Source organism: Bufo bufo, chromosome 8 (genome assembly GCF_905171765.1).
Source record: "Bufo bufo chromosome 8, aBufBuf1.1, whole genome shotgun sequence".
NCBI classification, from domain to species: domain Eukaryota; kingdom Metazoa; phylum Chordata; class Amphibia; order Anura; family Bufonidae; genus Bufo; species Bufo bufo.
Genome location: NC_053396.1, coordinates 164,115,039 through 164,133,746, shown reverse-complemented (window position 1 = coordinate 164,133,746; position 18,708 = coordinate 164,115,039). Strand labels below are relative to the sequence as shown.

Below are 18,708 nucleotides of genomic sequence, written 5' to 3'. Positions count from 1 at the left end.
GTGGAAGGCTGCAAGAAACCCAGGACCCAAGATGGCCGCCAGCACATGTCAAACGAAGGAGAGCAGCAAGCAGGTAAGACCATGACAGTTTGGTGAATGGACTGCTGAGGACTGGGGCAAAGTCATATTCTCCAATGAAGCCTCTTTCCGATTGTTTGGGGCATCTGGAAAAAGGCTTGTCCGGAGAAGAAAAGGTGAGCGCTACCATCAGTCCTGTGTCATGCCAACAGTAAAGCATCCTGAGACTATTCAGGTGTGGGGTTGCTTCTCATCCAAGGGAGTGGGCTCACTCACAAAACATAGCCATGAATAAAGAATGGTACCAAAACACCCTCCAACAGCAACTTCTTCCAACAATCCAAGAACAGTTTGGTGAAGAACAATGCATTTTCCAGCACGATGGAGCACTGTGCCATAAGGCAAAAGTGATAACTAAGTGGCTCGGGGACCAAAACATTGACATTTTGGGTCCATGGCCTGGAAACTCCCCAGATCTTAATCCCATTGAGAACTTGTGGTCAATCCTCAAGAGGCGGGTGGACAAACAAAAACCCACTAATTCTGACAAACTCCAAGAAGTGATTATGAAAGAATGGGTTGCTTGAGAGCATGCCCAGTCGAATTGCAGAGGTCCTGAAAAAGAAGGGCCAACACTGCAAATACTGACTCTTTGCATAAATGTCATGTAATTGTCGATAAAAGCCTTTGAAACCTATGAAGTGCGTGTAACTATATTTCACTACATCACAGAAACAACTGAAACAAAGATCTAAAAGCAGTTTAGCAGCAAACTTTGTGAAAACTAATATTTGTGTCATTCTCAAAACTTTTGGCCACGACTGTATATTTCTGTGTGGCCATCCAGCAAATGATAGACCTGGTCTTATTTTGGTCTGCATATAGTCCTTTCTATTGATGGGCGTGGAATGCACATGGAAGTTATCTATATTTTGCGGTTCAAAATACGGACACAGTTGTGTGCAGGAGACTTAATACATATTCCTTATCTCTTCCAGCTCCTTGCACATGAGAATTTCTTGGTGCCAGGCCAGCTGACCTTCCTACTACATATTTGTGTGACATTCTGTTTTTCCTCACCAATGTACTCAAGGACACATAGGACCGTATCTGCTTCTGGGACCCAGTGTCCATTTGGTTGTACAAAAAATTATTTAAATTAGTGTTTTTAAAAAAATCATTTCAGGGCCCTACTGCGACAGCTTACTCTGCCTACCCTTGCTTTACAGGAACTGACACTGCATGTCAGACACTGAGAATCCTGGCTTGGTAGAGAAGGTACATGTAGACAGGCCATGGAGGATATGTGGCAGGCATTGGATGGAGACATTTTGCAGGCATTTTGTGGGACACCTGTAGCAGACTAAGAAAATATTTGACGATGCAGAGCTAAGTGAGGGTTGCTGTTCTAGTTGGGGGGTGTTGGGGCCTGTACTCTTTTATTTTCAGCTGTTGAAGGGTCTTGATCACCACACTGGTCTTTAGGAGTGCCCCTATAATTGACCTAATTTATTAATGATAAAAAAAAAAATATAAGGGTATAAGGTATTCTATTTTCTGGACAAGTCTTTGCTCCTGGGCAATAGAAGCCAGAGGAGCACTGCACAGCATCACTTATGGTCCAGGGAAGTGTCTACAAGAGACTGCACTCACCTTGAGCGATGTTGATATTGAGAAGACCCAGTGCTATAATGTAGTTGTGGTTATTGTTCAGCTGCTCAAAACTCTGGGATCCATGTCGTTCTCCGATCATGGCATGGGGACAGTAGAAACGTAGGGTGCGGTTTGATCTCCAAAATGTAGGATAAAAGAACCAAAGTTGTGGTGTAATCTGCTGCAGAAACAGAGCCATCTTTATAGTGTGCATGACAGTATGTGTAAAAAGGTCATATGCAGATGTATTCCTAGGGGAAAATGATTTGGGTCTACAAAAGAGGACTGTGGCTTTAACAGAGGTACAGTCAGGTCCATAAATATTGGGACATTGACACAATTCTAAATTTTTTGGCTCTATACACCACCACAATGGATTTGATGAAATTAAACAAAAAAGATATGCTTTAACTGCAGACTGTCAGCTTTAATTTGAGGGTATTTACATCCAAATCAGGTGAACGGTGTAGGAATTACAACAGTTTGGATATGTGCCTCCCACTTGTTAAGGCACCAAAAGTAATGGGACCGAATAATAATCATAAATCAAACTTTCACTTTTTAATACTTGGTTGCAAATCCTTTTGCAGTAAATTACAGCCTGAAGTCTGGAACACATAGACATCACCAGACGTTGGGTTTCATCCCCGGTGATGCTCTGCCAGGCCTCTACTGCAACTGTCTTCAGTTCCTGCTTGTTCTTGGGGCATTTTACCTTCAGTTTTGTCTTCAGCAAGTGAAATGCATGCTCAATCGGATTCAGGTCAGGTGATTGACTGGCCATTGCATAACATTTCACTTCTTTCCCTTAAAAAACTCTTTGGTTGCTTTTGCAGTATGCTTTGGGTCATTGTCCATCTGCACTGTGAAGCACCGTCCAATGAGTTCTGAAGCATTTGGCTAAATATGAGCAGATAATATTGCCCGAAACACTTCATAATTCATCCTGCTGCTTTTGTCAGCAGTCACATTATCAATAAATACAAGAGAACCAGTTCCATTGGCAGCCATACATGCCCACGCCATGACACTACCACCACCATGCTTCACTGATGAGGTGGTATGCTTAGAATCATGAGCAGTTCCTTTCCTTCTCCATACTCTTCTCTTCCCATCTCTCTAGTACAAGTTGATCTTGCTCATCTGTCCATAGGATGTTGTTCCAGAACTGTGAAGGCTTTTTTAGATGTAATTTGGCAAACTCTAATCTGGCCTTCCTGTTTTTGAGGCTCACAAAGAGTGTTCTTGATTTGGCCAACTGTTGTGAAGGGTGTTTTCTTCACCAGGGAAATAATTCTTGGGTCATCCACCACAGTTGTTTTTCATGGTCTTCCGGTGTTGCAGAGCTCACCGATGCGTTCCTTCTTTTTAAGAATGTTCCAAACAGTTGTTTTGGCCATGCCTAATGTTTTTGCTATCTCTCTGATGTTTTTTTTTCCCAGCCTAATGATGGCTTGCTTCACTGATAGTGACAGCTCTTTGGATCTCATCTTGAGAGTTGACAGCAACAGATTCCAAATTCAAATAGCACTATTGAAATTAACTCTGGACCTTTTATCTGCTCATTGTAATTGAGATAATAAGGGAATAACACACACCTGGCCATGGAACAGCTGAGAAGCCACTTGTCCCATTACTTTTGGTTCCTTAACAAGTGGGAGGCACATATGCAAACTGTTGTAATTCCTACACCGTTCACCTGATTTGGATGTAAATACCCTCAAATTAAAGCTGACAGTCTGCAGTTAAAGCACATCTTGTTAGTTTCATTTCAAATCCATCGTGGTGGTGTATAGAGCCAAAAATGTTAGAATTGTGTCAATGTCTCAATACTTATGGACCCGACTGTAGATGCGAGTTCTGATCTTGGGTGTAAATGTCAGGGTTTCAGGCAAAGCAACTAAGGGGGACAATTTCCCCTTGAAGGCAGCCCAATTGCACCGATTCAATGGCATCATCCCTGTATTGTATAATAACTTTGAACTTTCTCTTTCCAGGTTTGAGGTGTAAGAGGTCTTTCATGTGGGTTTGGCGGAATAAAGTTTCATAGAGAGTCTTATAGGTAAGGCAATGCTCCCTGGCAAAATGGTATTCAAACTGTTTATCTAGTGCCTCCTATTAGGTGTACTTTTCCAATAAATCAACCTAGCCAACCAGTACCCTACTCTGCACTAATGAGGGGCCAAACCCCCAAGAAAGCTATCTGTGGATGGGTTCCTTTTGGAGAAGATTCTGGTTCAGCTTATATTCTTAGTCATGTTGCAAGGCATCTTAAAACGTTGGACATTTACTCATACAGAAGCTACCCCGCCAATAGGTTGCACTAGAGAGACAGTTTTCCTTCTACCTGAAAAAGAGCTACTAGAAAGAAGTAGATTCAAACAAAACTGCAACGTTTCGGCAGTACAATGTCTATTTTAAGCTGATTGTACTGCCAAAATATCACAATTTTGTTTGGCTCTACATCCTTTAAAGTAATTTTCGGAGATTCTTGTATTGACGACCTATTCTAAAGATAGGGTCATCAACATCAGATGTGTGGCGGTTCGACATCCCCAATGATGACCACGGTGCTTCTGCGAGTGCTGCGACTTCCTTGTAGCTTACCAACTACACCGCCATCCATTGGCGGTGTGCATGAGGCCTTACTGTGTGAATAGATTATTTTTAGGATACTGACCCGGAGTTACAGTCTGAATTATAGTCTAGGACAGCATTCACAGCTCTGCATTCTCCAGAGCTGAAATCTACTAGTACTCGTTGTTGGTTCAATGTCTGCACAGAACTATCTCTAGTGATTTGCATTTCAGAAATTTTGTCCGCTTTACACCAGATATAGTAGCTTGCATGTGCCTACATGGCGACTGTTTCCTATAGTGAAAAGGGAAGTTATGAATGCGGCTCTCTGAATTAGTATTTGTAGGTTATGTACTGGTATTCAGAGGCGATCATAAGCTTTAACACAGGAACATCAAGGCACTGTGGAGATATCTTCTGAAATGTAACACATCACCCCCAGTAGAAAGACCCATGCAATAGAATGTACAAGAATGTTGACGATAAGCCTACCTAAACAAAAAAAAAGAAAAAAACACAACACCAAAACTGTAACCAAGAATTTTATATACTTTATTAAAAGATCAAAAAATAAACAACAATATAGAAGTAACATACTAAAATGAGTAGCATTATGCACGGTTCTAAAGCACATACAAGCACTACAGCGATATAATCTGGCTAAAAAAAAAAATGAAAAAATGAAAAAAACTGAAAAGTACATCCTGTGTAACAGTTGAGGGAATGATCTTTATTACATTCTAGAGCTGAGAAACAGGTCTGAGCTGTCTGAATCCAAGGCTGCGTGTCAGTAGTAAGACAGAAGTAGACAGTTCTGCTATACAGTGAATATCATAGCATGTACGGTACACATTATTACACCATATTATAACATCCGGCCCAACCAAATAGAAGAGATCAGGCTGGGTACTTTGTGTTCTTTCATCGGCACCCACAGCCAATGCTTCTTTTTATGTAAGGCCAGGCTTTGAAGGGGATCCAAGAATTTCATATATGTTTCTAAAAGGACTGGATATATCTACCTCGGTTACATATGCTCATCCATTAATGCTGACTACCACATGCATGACACAGGTGTTGGCCAAAACATCTTCCAACGCAACCATCTACCATAAGAACAATGCTGATCCTTGTACTTTCACACAATTACATTTAATAGAGAATTTCTAAATCACTTCATAAAAAAAAAATCCTGCACCCACCTAAAAAAAAAAAAAAAAAAAAAGAAATCTGTAGTCATGGCCACTAGAGGTCTCACTTCCACCTAATTTGAACTCCATTTCCTGTTGTCAGGCAAGTACTGCCCCTGGTGGAAGTGGGGGCATATCAGAGCTAGCCTTGATCCTGACCCTGATAAAAAGTTTGCTTCTACACTGCTTCCGGACATCACAGGAGCCTCCCCGTACGTCTTTAAGTGTGATCTATCTCTTCTTATCTATTCTGTGAGCCCTTGAGCTGAAAACAAACATAGTGGGAAGTAAGCGAAAGGACATCACGGCAGTACAGTGCTGACAGAAGGAATACGTCCCCTGCTTCTGAGTGATATGCATCAAGCTGTGCAGCATTGCAGGGAATAATATGGCTGAAAAAAACCATTAGGGAAGCCTAAACATAACTGTTACTTCACAGTTATGATTGAACAAATAAGCATTATACAAACTTTTCTTTTTTTTCAACTCAGATACGCTTCAAGGTGGCCCTACAAGTTGGCTAAACCCACAGATCATTCACCAATGTCGTGTGTATGGGAGTATGCCAACTGTCCCCTAATGGCAGATGTTGGAGAAAAGAGGGATCAAGCATATTTGGAATTTGTGACCATTCTGCTATAATCTGTGGGTTTATCCAACTTTTAGGGCCATCTTAAGGACCAGCAATCATAGGGAGAATTCCAAGATGAAGCATCTTGGGTATGCAAAATGATAGATATATAAAACTGTGGGACCCCCTTCAGTTCTAGAATCTCTGAGCAAAATGCTCTTATCCTCTATGAATTCTGATGTGAGACAATCATACTCATGGCCAGACCTTATCATGTCTATGATGTAATAGGGTGTACCCATCATGCTATTCTGTAAGAAGCCACCACTGCTCCAAAGGAGAACAGTCACCATTAGTTTGTATGCAAACACTGTACTTTGTAGCATCTCTGGCAGTTTCGGAAGTAGAGTATTAGGCTACTTACAATATGGTTTCAATGGTTGCTCATTTTACAGATGAAACTATATAATTTAGTAGGTTCTTATCAAAACATGTTGACTTGTGTGTTGAATCATTGCAGAACACTCCCTGTAACAATAGGTTTAGTCATCCCCTCATCTGCGAAATTACCAGGAGTCATAGCAACAAATGGCTCCGACCTCTACATTGGAGCTGTTTCCCATGTACAGTAGAACTTGTGTGTCAGGTTATTTCATTCTGTTGTGTGTGACAAAATATTAGGTCAAAGAAAAATAAAAAAATAAAATCAATTGAAGCTGAATTTTCACGTACATGTGGTTTCCGCAACTTCCGAAGCAGAGTAAGACATTATTTCAAGACATGGAGAGGAGCACAGTGAAGACCGCTAGGAAAGGACAAAGGGGCTGCTTTTCAATGCATACAATACTAATAGTGCAAAACGATTGTCATGTGGGTAGGGTCGTGGTGGTGGTGGGAGGTCGGGGTCAATGCATTTTGCCAAAACTGCAATATATCTATCAGGGAAAACTCTTGCCTGGATGGAAATCTATTTCTTGGTATTAAGTGCCAGACTATCTCCAAATGTATAGTCAAAATATTTGAAAAAGATTTTTTATTTTTTTTTTAGTTTTGCATAGATTTTGAAGTTGCACATAACGAATACTGCCAGCCGTGTCTGGGTGGTTCGAGAGTTGTCTAACTGAACTGGTAGGCCAGTTGGTGGACCAGTTGCCTATATGCAGCGAGGGTCTGTCATTTTGTAGTGTGAAGTAATATTGATGTTGTGAATATTGGCTCAAACCACAAATTTCAACTTTAGAAATGTATTAAAATAAAAACATCTTGCTGCTGAGTCTTACAAAGCCATGCTCTGCTTTTGGGCCACCTCTGAGAAATTCTCTAATATATGCCTATTAACTGACTTGTGTAATAATGATATATTAGGTAATTACTTAGTGTAAATCTGCTGTGTGATTGGCTGGTCAGTCTACACCGGTCTTCAGGGCCATTGCAATTGTCCAGCTAGGGGGCGATGCTGGCAGCCTGAACAAAAGTCAAATACTAAAGAAACAATTTATATGGAAAAAAAAATTGTCCGATAGATTTACAGTTTACAGGCAAATGCTATTTTCCTTGATAGGACAGCAGCATTGATTAAAGGGCTGGTAACGGTCTTCACGTGTCCACTCTGCCATCTTCTAAATCAAGGCATACGTGAAACAAGTACCTTATTGTGGAGAAGAGCTGTAAGTGCTTTCACATAATACATGACTTTGCCAAAGGGGCGCTATGTTACACTGTGGGTGCTATCAGACGTGATTAGATTTCATTCTTCCTGGGATGTCTGCCAGTCATTTATACCTCTCATCACACATGGTATTTTCATTGATCGATCTGTTGGCCATCCTTAAACATCTTAGGCTAGTTTTACACTAGCTCTATGTAGCCTGCTGGATCTCTGCATTCCGGCATTTCCGGAAGCTGTAACGTCGTTGTCCAGCCCCATTAACTACAATGGAGACTGGTGGAGATCTGGCTGCGACCCAAAATAAACGTCCGGAAGAAAACAAGTATTAGTGCTCCATTTTGGATGTCTGAGCTTCAAATCTTCTTTGCAGACATAGGGTTAAATCATAAAATTCTGTCTGCTCGCAGGCTTCACTAGGGGGTGCTGAGGAGCTCAGTACATACACTGAAGTAATAATAAATCAGTATGCAGTAAGTTCTTAAGCTCCTCCTAGTGGTGACTACAGGTAGTTAGTATTTTACAATTTACCGCTTTGTCTATGTCTATAAAGAGGATTTGGTTCTGAATACGAAAAAAGGAGCCCTAATTACTTTAAAATTACTTTAATAAATAAATTAGCAACATATTTTGACCAAATAAAGATATGGTGTTTTAAGGTAGACATTCACTTTAAGCATGTCTGGAAGGTGCAGTGAACATATTGGAAAGCAGGGTTCACATTTTTTGGTATTGTTCTATGAACTTTATAATATTAAGGCTGAGTTCACACTTCCTTTTTTAGTGTGTGTTTGCCATACAAACATGAGATTCAGATGCAAGGCTAAAGTCCTGGGCCCCAGTGCCAATGTCTAATGGGGCCCTAGCTTACCACATACAATTTATAATAATAATGTCTTCTTAAAAATGTGAACAGGAATTATACCTTATAGAGCAGTATTATAGATTAATAATCACAAAAAATTCCAGAAAGCTGCAAATTCAGCGCCCTGAGGCACATGTCACTACTTTGACGACCCTACCCTGGGCTCTTCTCCGGAATGAGGATACTTATTTCACAGCATGCTCTATGCTGCAAATTGGAGTTTACCAGTGCTGAATAATAAGCTATGGCATAACAGCAAAGCAACATCATGCTTTTTGGATTTTTTTTTATTTTTATAGCAAAATGCCGTCTCTTCAAAGCCTTATTTATACCTATCTCTTTTACAAACTTTTCCTGTGTTTTTATGGACTTTTTATATTCAAAATATGTTCCAAGTTATTTTTTTTTTACATTTTATTTTTTTCATTCTTGGACTATGTACATAAGTGCAAAAAAGGTGTGTCTCACACATTCGTACACTAACTGAATCAGTTTAACTGCAGCATATTTGTATCTTCAACACTGTTGAAGCAGCATATCATGCTTAGGGAGGAGACAGAATAAACATAAGAAAGACCTTCACTTCCCATAGCCTATGAGCACAGACATACTGAATGCATTACACAGGTTATAAGCACTCCGACTACCATAACACCTCTTCAAACCAAGTATAGACAGCCAAGGATCCTTGACCCATCTTTAGAACCAGAGTAACTGGAACTGAAGATGCGCCTGCTTCTACTTCTGTCTGTCTTGGCTACATCGTCAAGATGCTAAGCTATAGGCATTATCGGAAGTGTAGTTCAAGAACAGTAAGAGAGTCAGAGCTTGGTAAGAGGGGTAGGTCTCTTTCCTGTACGGACTTCAAGTCCCTGATAAGACATAAGTTTGTATGATCAGAACCATCACTCACTATTTTCAATACTTGACATTAGTTTAGCAATTCCTTATAGCTCTAGCTTTTCTAGTTCTCTCAAATGTACTTATTCTGTGAAAACCAACGTCAATGTATCAACATATCCAACTCCATTTTGGTTTGTCATGCCACTGCCCAAATAACAGTTTACTAAATTTAACAGACAGGATGACAGTATCTTCCATCTTTGAAAGTTTACATTTCATAAGCACTAAATGAGTGGAAGACACGCGGTGGTCCTCAAACTAGTTTGATAGTTCAAATACTTGTATGATGGCACTTGTACTTCTCCCATAGCTTTGAAGCCACGTGTTGTCTTATCCTACTCTAGACCAAGAAATGAACCATAGAAAGGAATATTAGGGTCACTCAAGAATACATCATACTGCAGCATATGTTGTGTAGGGCTGGGGATAGAGAGATTTGCAACATGAAATGCAGCTTAGAAGTCATTCCACACACTTTTTACAGACTTTGCTTATATAAATTAGTATTAAAATATCCCAGCAGTTTATATTTCCTTTTTTAAACATTTTGTAGGCAGAACTCATTTTGAAAGTGAGTGTGCGAACTATAGACATGAAATGGGTTTAAGGCCTGTTAAAAATATGCCTCACTCTCCTCTCTTGAAATACTGTGGGGAAAAAACAGAAGCACACAACAGGTAGGCCATGTTAAACCTCACTTGGCTCCTATACAGCACAGTGTAAAACAGCTTCACTGGGAAAAAACATAAAATTGAGACGTCTACAAAAAGAAAAAGACATCGGTACAACTACAAAGAAGATGGTGTTCAGTATTGAACAATTCAGGTCCTGCTAAATTCACCAATTTAGGTAAATTCTAGAATTCTTAGCAGGAAAAATGGGATTAATGGCATCCTCCACTGTGTGAACATAGCTTTGTATATCCATAGTTCTATCCATGAACTTCCAACTTAAGCCAAATATTCTACACACCCTGCAAGCTAATGGGGGGAGCAAACACTGCCAAGACTCAAACATTTTAATTTATATGACCAGGCTATCTTTAGAGGCCCTAATGATAGGGCCTTTGCCAGTGAAAAAGGACCAATTTAGAGATGAATGCATCATGCACACTTATGGAAAGTATAAAACAAATATGAGCAAAGAGACCTATGTTCGCTTACTCAATGTGATACATCATGTAATTGCCATGACCAGTGTTGAGCGAATTATAAAAAAAATTCGATTCGGCTCCTTCACCGAATTTTACAAAGAAATTTGCTTCGTGAAGAATTACTTTGTCACAAAGCGTATTTCTTTGTAAGTAGCAGGTTCAATGACGGGGAACTGAGATTGTGCCACCGCCCGTCATTGAGTCCCTCAGATGCCGCGATCATCGCTGATCAAGGCATCTGAGAATAATAGTGAGGGCTTTTAGGGGTTAACCCATTAAAAAAATAAAACTCACCTTATCTGTTTGAGCGTGAAGAGGCCATCACTGCGCAGGAGATTTTGCTTGGGATCTTCAATCAAGACGGCTGCAGTAGCCTCTTCGCACTCAAATGGATGGTATGTTTTTTTTTTTTACCGCCATTTCAGGGAAAATTGATTAGTTACCACAAAGCACAAGGAAATGTGGCTCACGACGAATTGAATTTTCCCTCAAATTTAGATCTAAGTCCACTTTGGATACTTCGATTCGCTCAACCCTAGCCATTTATGGTTTACACCAGATAATTGTCTTATACTTCCTTTAAGTATATGATCAAATTCTGTATTTGGGAATTTGCTTCTAAAACTTGGCAGTAAATAGTGGTTGGGTGACATCACTACTTAGACCTTTTTCCACAGAAGCCACAAAGAAATAAAAGGTTCTTAGATATCCACCACTTAATTCTGCCCGTTAGCTACTTTCTGAACACCCCTTCTATACCGTGGCAGTGCCACTGTAAATGATATGCCATGGCATTGCTAATATTTACTGCTGGAGTTTTAGAAATAGTAGATATATAGTAGATATATAATGCATTTATTTTATTTTATTAATAGTTAGCCATGTACAGTCCACTTTTATGGCCCCATACCACAGTCAGGCTGAGAACCAGACATGGTATGAGTAGATAATGAGGTCTTCCAATAGTCAGCCATCATATAATTGACCATTGGTATGATGGATTCTCTCAAAGAAAATGGAAGGATGATTTTCATCTTGGTGTCCAAGACCAATGTACGGGTCTTCTGATGATTGGTGACCAATCCTACTCCCTGTGACCTCCTATAACTTGTGTTTTACTTCTGGTGACTCCCTATCTTCTGACCCTTGTCACCTGCAATGACATAGAACTTAAAGGAACTTTGGACAAGCACTTTCCATGCCCCACACATCAGGTTTGATAGTTTCCTTCCATCATCATCAGAAATGGGCATCATTTGGAACTATGCATTCCAGCCTTCAGAGATGTAAGAAGTCTCAGTGTTGGCTGTTGGTCACTAAGGCATGCTGGGATCTTTATTTTGGCTACAGGGTATATCAAATAATTAGCAAAAGCTGGTCATTCAGATGCCTAAGCTCACAGTGGTTCGGATGAACCCAAAAGTCACCAACTTACAGATGGGATGGGGACCTTAAAGGGGTTGTTTCATCATGAACAATGGGGGCATATTTCTAGGAGATGCCCCCATTGTCTTATAGGTGCGGGTCCCACACCTATATAGATAACGGAGCCCCAAAAGGTGGTGGCTGGAAGACACCGGTCCGGCCACCACCAAGCCGGCTCCCCATAGAAGTGAAGGAGGGCGCACTGAGGATGCGCGGCCCCCGCTCCCATTAATTTCTATGGGGCCGACGGAAATAGCCGAGCCAGCGATCGGCTATTTTCGTCGGTCCCATAGAAAATGAATGGAGGGCGGCTGCGCATCCTCAGTGCGCCCTTCTTCATTTGCGGGGCTCAGTTCTCGATATAGGTGCGGGTCCCAGTGGGGACCCGTACCTATAAGACAATGGGGGCATATCCTAGCGATATGCCCCCATTGTCCATGATGAGACAACCCCTTTAAAAAAATTGTTACTTTGATGGCGATGACAGTATCACGCTCATACTGATACACCATCTTTATTCTAAGTGAAAATTTAACAATGTGTACAAAAGGTAGCCACGTTGTAGTCTCTTGTTGCCACTGCAACTTAATATAATAACACAACAATGAATCTATCATTGTAGGCATTTACATCCAAATATTCTTGTATTCTGTATATGATGCTATAAAGCAATTATAATCTTTATCATGCTTCATTATGGAGACCGTAGTGCTAGAACTAAGTAAATTATGGTATATAGGTATTAAAATGTCACCTACAAGTCTCTCCGTCAAAAATTCATTAATCACTAAAATATCTCAAACTGATTATGATGAAATAGAAACTCTTCCAGAAAGTATGTGCTATGATTTATTATGTTAATGACCAACAGTAATGTAGTTGTATACTTAATATAGTTTGTATATTTACACTGAAATCATAGAAGCTTTATGGCTGACGTGGCGGCCACAGCCTGCGCTGACAAAAGTGTACAGCTTATTTGTGAAATTGAAAGTCAGCGCAGTCTCTAGCGACCATGTCTTCAAAGTGATAAACCGACTCTATAAATAGATTTCTCTCCCATATGTTATGTTGGATGTCGTGGGCTTCAGTTTTTAGTGTTTTTATAATATTTTTTTGGTTTTCTTGAGGGTCCGGCAACCTTCAGTACTCCAGGTGTTGTGAATCTAAAACTCCCACCATGCACACTTACTTGTCTCTTCTTGTAACTCCCATAGAAGTGAAAGGAGGATTCTGGGAGTTGTAGTTTCGGAACAGCTGGAGTGCCGGAGGTTGCTGATCAATGGTCTATGCACTAGTCTTGAGGAATACTGACTTGTCTAGCATTAGGAAGACATAGGGTATTTGCTTGTTGTAAGGCTCCCTAGTGAGTGGCACATTAGTACTCATAAACAGAACGTTGACCTGATCAAAGACCAGAGATATCCTGCAGACTTCAGTTTAGTATTGCACAAGAAAGTTAAAAGGTCCTATACTGGGAAAAGCCACATGTCATTTGGGCATGAAATCCATTATGGGAACCAATAAAATGACCGAGCTCTTGGATATTAATCATTTACATTTCTCATTCGTTCTCTTGGCAGATGCAGTTTTCTAAACTCAAGCATTGGTTAGGCTTCTGCAAATGTTTTTCCTTCTTTTAAATTGGCCATACTTATGAGATAGCGGTTGTCTAAAGTTGCCTTCAGACAACCGCTATGTCCCGCAACCTCCCGATTGTTATATAATCGCAGAGCAATTGTCAATTGGACAAGTAAGCGAGTTTATTTCAATGAGGAGAAGGAAGTAAGCTGTTGACATGACAAAGAATCAGGCATGGTGAAATCCAATATGCCTGACATTTGTCAATGGGGGACTGTCTGAAGGGCCCATGACAAGTTAGATCACAGGCTACTCCCGCTGAAATGGCCAGCTTTAGTCTGCCATCCACTTTGGTGGATTCACATTGTCTATATGTCTGTCCAGATCATCTGTTAGTAATGAAAAGGAAGGAGAGATGGAAATGACACTGCAAATGTGATAGGGCTTAAAAATGGCGCAAATTAATTTTTTGATTTCTATTGGCAGGGAAAGGTTGGTTTGATTTCCACAGCTAAAATCAATTCCCATTCCCCAGATGAGCAGTTGCAAAATTGCTGCTTTCATAGGGAGGAGTATGAACATTTGGCTAAGGGCACAGTCAAAGGGGTTTTCATATATTGACGGCCTATCCTCAGGATATCAGGTGGGGGTCCGACTTGGGGTGCCAGGAGTTGGACACCCATGAATCAGGTATTGATGATTTATCTTGACCATCAAGATATGAATCCCAGAAAACCCTTTTAGGCCTCATGCACACAATCATATTTCCATCTGTGTGCTATCTGCGTTTCTTGAGGATCCCACACGAAATCATTCATTTCTATGGGTCTGCAAAATCCATGTGCTATCCTCATCCGTCCAACAAATTTTAGAACGTGTCCTATTCTGCGGACCAAAAATAGTCTTTTCTCATGATAGGAGTGAAAGAAATGCGAATTGCGCACGGACAGTAACTGTATTTTGCAGGCCACAAAATGGACACTGTCGTGTGCATAAGGCCTTAATGGAGGGGTATGATGGGAGGGTGAATGCCAATAAAAGCTCTGGTATACATATGGGCAGCTTTATATATACATTAGAATGTAAAGACAAAACTGCACACATGCTATAGCTATAAAACAGGCATGCTCAACCTGTGGCCCTCCAGCTGTTGCAAAACTACAACTCCTAGCATGCCCGAACAGCCTACAGCAGGGCATTGTTGGAGTAGCAGGTTGAGCATGCCTGCTATAAAAGATATTAAGATAATGCCTTCAGTGGGCAGGAGGTGATGGTGGAAATGTATCAGGAGAATCCTAATTTTGGAAGGGAACCTGCTCATATGTAACAATTGGGAAATATCCAAGTGCCACTTATAAGGCAAATAAAAAAAAAGACTTTTACAAATGAGAAGGATACATCTATGGATACAAGTCATTCAGGTGATCCCTTTAAGACATCACATGATTAAGACAGAAAATTTTGTGTAAAGTTGTTGTAACTGCAAGTAATACCAGAAAAAATCCAGAAAACCAAAATATATATTGTATAACACGTCAAAAACAAAGCGCAGAACACGCAAACAAAAAAAAAACTTTGAAAAGAAAACTGAAATTATCCCGCAAATTCACTATTAACATTTTATAAATTCTAGAAAAAAGTAAGAATTCATTTTAAAGACTCCAGTTTCTTAATTTGTCTTTACACTAGCATGTTTTATTTCCTTATAGTCTATACTAAAATATTGGTGCAAATAAAAGTCAATTTACAAACTAAAAAAAAAAAAAAAGGAATAACATGGCTGATTCCGAAATCATATTTCACAAATTAAAAAAAAAACACTGTACTTATTTTTTTTATGATTTTATATATTTTTCATTCACTCCCTTACATCTAACTACGTGATCATTCCAAAGAAAATAATCTAACATCTACGATCCTAACATGTTAAGTGTATAAAACGTTCCCTCCTATAGACCCGTTACATCCAAGTTTCAGCATTGTTGCATATTATTTGCATAAGGCTGATTGAAATGGACTAACAGAAATAGCTTTGGATAAATAAAAGTAAAAAAATAAAATAAAAAACAGGTTGTTATAGAGAATCCCATCATCTTCTCACAGTGGAGGCGGCCATTTTGTAGTCTAAGTGAACATTCACACATAAAAGCACATCACCACATCACATCACTAGGAACGGGTGACAACACTGAGAAATAAGGCACTCCAGTGATGTTACTTGTTCTTAATGAACTCATGCGCTCAATCATCAAGATTTTTTTTTTTAGACCCGCAAAATGGCGGCCTCTATCATTGGAAGGTGATGGGACTTAATTTAGAGTCACTAATAGCGTGACTGGAATAAGAAGAGAAAAAAAAAAACATTATCAGGACATTTAGAGTCTGTCGACATTTTCTTTTTTTTTTTAAGAACACAGAGGTGTGAGCCATTGCACAAGACACATTATAGTGCTACCGCAATATTATACTTTTTTTCTTTCTTTGATTCGTTTGGAGAGATGCACAGAATTATTATTGTCGTTTAAAGGGGTTGTCTGCTTTAACAAAAAAATATCAATTTTCAAATACCCTTTTACGGGTGTTCTGAGGAGGGTTCCCCATAGAAAACCTTCATCTATTAGCCAGAGAAGCGAGCGGCTACAGAGAACATCGCTCACCCGGCAGGTCCATGCACTACACACTGATTTGGAGTCTTAGCCAAGTAAAATATGAAGAATGACATCATTTTTTACTTCTGTTTTGTTTCAGGTTTATAAAAACCATTTTTCTTCATTTTGTTCTAAAATCTAAAAATGATCCTACATGAGATCATATTTTTGAAATACCCATCATAGAACTATCTATAGCAGAGGCCAGCAACCTTCGGCACTCCAGCCGCTGTCAAACTACAGCTCCCAGCATACACACTTACTTGGCTGTTCTTGTCACTCCTATAGAAGTGAAAAGAGGATTCTGGGAGTTGTAGTTTAAGAACAGCTGGAGCGCCGGAGATTGCTGTTCCCTGATCTATAGGATTGTAGGGCAAAAGTGGCCATAGATGAAAAGACAATTCTGCTCATCTGATCGCTTCTGGAGCAACCACCTTCACGTCTTCGGTGATGATCCGATTTGGTTGGAGCAATGGAAAGCTGTACAATGTACAATGACCAAAACTGAAAATGTAACAATATTTCCAAATTTCTCAGGTAGGTTGCTGCAAATCGTGGTAGAAATACTTTACATGTACGATGGTTGGATGAACATTTGTGTAGTCAATGTTTAGAGGATCTTTACATCTATGTCTACCTTTATTCAACTCGTTTGTCCTGGGACACTATTCTTACATATAGTTTGTTTCACTGGATATAGAATGTACTGTAGCATTTTCTGATTACCTCTCATTTTCTACCAATCTGAACTTTACTTATTGATATTAAACCATTAGCTATTCTTAAAGGGGTATTCCAGGAGTACAATATTGATGCCTATCCTCAGGGTAGGTCACCGGTCATCAATATGTAGTTGGTGGGGATCCGACACCCGGCACAGCCTCCGGTGAGCGCTGCGGCCTCATCACAGCATACCAATCACAGTGCTGTACATTGTATAGTGGCTGTGCTTGGTATTGCAGCCCAGGTTCTTTCACTTTAAAGGGACTGTGCCGCACAAAGGCCCATGTGATGGCCAAATGTGACATTGCTGGCCGAGGAAATTAGTGCAGTGCTCACCTGCACACCACTGCGTCTTCAAACAGTGGGGATGCTGGGAGTCGGACCCCTCTGATCAGATACTGATGACCTATCCAATCAGGCTAGGAGGGTCCTGCAAGGTCATCGTTATCTAATAGCAAAGGAGATAGAAAAACTATGGTTGGGTCCCCTCTCTAATAAATGCATTGCAGCGACATGACCTTTATGGTACGTTGGTAGACTGGATCCATGAGGGTGCAATTGACAAGAGTATGTTACCCCCTTTAAGTTTCATAAAGTGTCAATGTAGCCATTATTTTGCATCAGGGAACAAGACAAAAATATTTGGTAACGTGGAGCAAGCCACAATAATTTTGTATAACATAAAAGCCACCTTCATAAGTTAACATTGGCGGCTGTAAAATACTCTGGGGTTTGTGTCTCAACAACCCTTTATTTTAACATCCAAGTGAAATGCAATATAACCCGTATTGCATTATGTTGATGCTTAGATCTGGCCCACTTAGTTCATACATTCGCTTGGCACAGTATGTTGTTAAATATGGCGCCTGGTCTAACCGCATTAGACTAATAGATCTGAACAGTTCTTGTAGTATTAAACTTGATACAGGATCCCAAAGGTGGGCTTTACATGGACGACGCAACTTAAAATGAAAGCCATTTGGCTAAGATACAAGTTTAAACATTTCACAAGTGGGAATACTGGAGACCAAATGTCGATGTCAGTTTCGGGATGGTACACTCGTCACTAAAGGGGTGAACGCCGATTAAAGATAATAGCAATTCAGGCCGTTTTGTTCACTAAGCAGAAAGATCAATGTTATCTTTAACAATCAGAATCTACCATTCACTGTGGGTGGTTAAAAGGACCCTCAAAAGGATTTTAAGAATAAACCCCCTATGTTTACATTCTATATACATCTCTCAGATGTTTAAAAATATATGTATATATTTATACATAAAAAAGGATTACAATAAGGTGTCAGAATATACAAAATAACAAAAAAAGAAAGAAACTATTTAGCACTGAAAGTTCCATCATTAAATCCATAAAGCCATATACCATGTGAATGTATCAGATCTGGTTCAGTCACATCTCTCACCGTTGAGGCACTGGCACGCGCTGTGCAAAAAAATTCATTCAGGTAACGCAAATAGTTTTCAACAGAAAAAAAAACAATTATGTAAAAATTAAAAACACTCTTGTTAGTCCACGTATTACATTAATTGTGGCAGTATTCTGGAAAACAGGAACCATAGCGGTTAGAGGTCCACTGCTCAAAATCAAGTGCAACTCGTCTACGTTTACGTGACGCCCATTTCTTAAAGCTATATCATATATGATTGTTCTCTCACTTCAGTCAAGAAGGTTATTTTGCCAGCTAGGGTTGGACCAGGGCCACGTTCATAGGTACGA

The 18,708-nt window shown here is 39.9% G+C and overlaps 1 long non-coding RNA gene across 1 annotated transcript in view; it reads left to right on the top strand.

The window, feature by feature from the left end:
• Positions 1-4,783: 4,783 nt before the first annotated feature.
• Positions 4,784-18,708, top strand: part of LOC120977921 — a 29,524-nt gene continuing 15,599 nt past the window's right edge. Inside the window, exon 1 of the long non-coding RNA XR_005774006.1 lies at positions 4,784-9,380. This is a non-coding gene — a long non-coding RNA (uncharacterized LOC120977921). The remainder of the gene's footprint in view (positions 9,381-18,708) is intronic.